A 2877-nucleotide genomic window follows, 5' to 3' on the forward strand; every position below is an offset into this window, starting at 1 on the left:
ACTGAATGTATGCTATCCTCCACCTCTTACTTTCAGGGGAGCATGGAGAAACGACATAGGGGTGGTTAGAGATGGCAGCGCTCATGTAACATGAATGAATCAAATTGTTTTGGTGCAGCGCGTCCAACGACAATTTTAGGGATTTGCACCCTGAAACCACCCATGCAAGACTTCCACATTATTTCCAAATTAGCTTTGCACCAGAATAATAGTTAGAACACAACAATTTATAATCTGAATTAGTGGAACTTTAACATGCCACTGTAGCCATTGTATATACTTACCTGCTGGAAGAAGACATGGATTTATAATACTACGAAATTCAAATCATTCCTGAGCATTCTTGTTGTCAATATTAGTAATATGCAAAAACTATTATGCTTTAAAATTAAATAGAACAAACCGGGGGCAGTAGTAAGCTTGCATACGTACAAAGAAAATGTTGTTCATTTGCAAATATAACTACGTACTGGAGAAATGGAAAAAGTAATGCATCTGTTCTGGACGCCCTCGAAGAATAAACCACGAAATGAGATGAATTTCGGAAATGTAGGCAATGATTTTACATTTTTCTGTGAGTAATATCAAATTAAACGGGTCTACATAAAGAGGAGAAACATAGATGTTCTACTCAAATAACCAGATACTCAGCTAACCGGCAATTGGCTACACTGTCAGGCTAGAGGAGCCGGTCACTCTATACATGAATCAAGATTTGTCTTATTCCATGCTTCGATGAGGAGGGGAGGAATTGTTGTGCTGGACTGGTGACTATCAGGCTAGAGGACCAGTCCCATATTCAGCAAGCGAGGATAAGAGGACGTTGTAGATGCTGCCCACCAAGAGTGCCCTGAAACCAAGAAAGTACTAGGAAGGGTCAAATTCGAGAGAAGGGCACTGTAACATCCCAAATTTTCAATTTGAAATGTTATACATAGGTCATTCATGCATATCATATTTTATTGCATTTTCGTTTCGCGATCCTCGAAATCCTAAGCAACTCAAGGACCCGCGGAGAGAATTGGGGATTTCACGATTTTCATATTTGAATTTCTATCAAATATTGAAACAAGGATCATTTTGGTTTTAATGATTTTTCTCTCTGAAAATATTTCGAAATTAAAATATATGAGAGGAGATAAACTTCTTCAAAATAAATGAAATATTGGAGGAAAAATATTAAAATAAAATAAATGAATTTTATTTGGAGTTTTATTGCTATTTTATTTGAACTAGTTGAATGCCCGTGCGTTGCCACGAGCAAACAAATGACGCTATGGCAAGCCCTGGGCTACAACTCCGGTCGTTGAGGTGTCACTTTGATATGCTGTCACCCCCCCCCCCCCCCCCCCCCCTTCCGAATCTGCCATTTTTTCTCCAAGTCCACCAAACTTTGCTATTCCCAGCCCTGCTCCAAATTTCATGAGTTTTATCCAAGTATGCCAAATTGCCAAAGTCATTCCCAATGTCACTAATTTCAGATGGCCTGCAACCTCCCACCACAACAGTCGAGCAATTCAACTAATACCCAATTATGTTTTTTTGCAATGTTATACATCAGAAGTCCCAAAGGAGCCCAATTTTTTCTAAACATTGCATGAGAGCTCATAGTTCCACTTTTATGAACACTCCTACATCGGGATTAAAATCACCCAGAAGAACAACCTCACACACAATTTATTATCCTAGCAAAATAATTTATTGCTCTATCACTAAGTCTCTAACATGGCCAAAGAACGCTCTAGTTACACCAAGGACACACCGCAGAGTCTTGGACCTCCCTTCTCCTAGCACTCAATCCATTCTTTGGATGTCAGTGTGTTTGTGCCACTAACTAAGGGTTGGTTTTCGATTATGCACATAAAATGGTTATGAGAAGAAAACTTTATAAAATATTATATGTAATGCAGATTACAAGGATCAATCATCATAAAGAATGAAAAACATGTGGTTGTTTGATGTATTAAGCAGGTCCCATTAGACCTAACAGAAGGACATCTGTGCACAGACCAAAATGATCACCTCTGGATCATCCGGTGCAGCTCCATTGGTTGTACCAAAGGACAAGGATGAAGAACAAAAAAGCATCGCACATGATTGAATTTGGAGAAATGACAAGAAATATAAGCCCTACATAAGAACAACAACAAGACGCTGGAAAGTCTTTAGCCCTTCTAAACAACACAGTTAATTCTGCCCCCAGTCGCAGTTAAACAACAACAAAAACTGCACAAGAATTGGCCAATTACCTGAAACATCTTGGCACCAAGGTAGTTCTTCACATCAGCGGACCGGCATCCCAATGGAGCTGATGAACATGAGAGAGCTGAGGTTGTACTTCATGGTCGTCCAATGCTTGGCAAGCACCATCATGACCAGCGGCATGCAGAAGATGTGCATTACATGGTGATACCGCATAAACTTCACGACCGAGTCCACGTGCCTGTTTAGTCATAATATTGACCTTCGGCCTGCAATGTTCGTGTGTAAGTAGTTCAGATCAAACATCCGATACAGAGCCAGTTAAGTTATGCATAATGTGTGCCATTATAGGATCCAAAGAACAAGCAATTGACTGGTTTGTCGATGATTCAAATACTAATCTGAACAAAAACAGAAAATAGGTGAGCACTACTTAAAATCAAACATCACCGCATCCGGAACAACCATGGCATGCCGACCACCTGGAACAACCATCACTGCCGCTTCCTTCAATCCATGATGACAGAGAGGCGGCATCTCCTGCACGACGAGGCAGAGGTGGCTCTTCCGCTGCGGTCGTGCTCGATCTGGTCGTCCCAGGGTGTGCGTGATGTCCCCGCCCCATCCCTGCAGTCCGCGTCTTGTAGGAGAGGGTGATGTAGACGGATCTCGTGC

At 41.3% G+C, this 2877-nt stretch overlaps 1 long non-coding RNA gene across 1 annotated transcript; it reads right to left on the bottom strand.

The window, feature by feature from the left end:
* Positions 1–518: 518 nt before the first annotated feature.
* Positions 519–2877, bottom strand: LOC125533796. Its single transcript, XR_007294359.1, has 2 exons — positions 2250–2877; positions 519–850 (listed from the first exon to the last, which is right to left on the bottom strand). It is a non-coding gene; the product is annotated as an uncharacterized LOC125533796 (long non-coding RNA).

The sequence above is a fragment of the Triticum urartu genome, chromosome 2 (assembly GCF_003073215.2).
Source record: "Triticum urartu cultivar G1812 chromosome 2, Tu2.1, whole genome shotgun sequence".
In the NCBI taxonomy this organism is placed as follows: domain Eukaryota; kingdom Viridiplantae; phylum Streptophyta; class Magnoliopsida; order Poales; family Poaceae; genus Triticum; species Triticum urartu.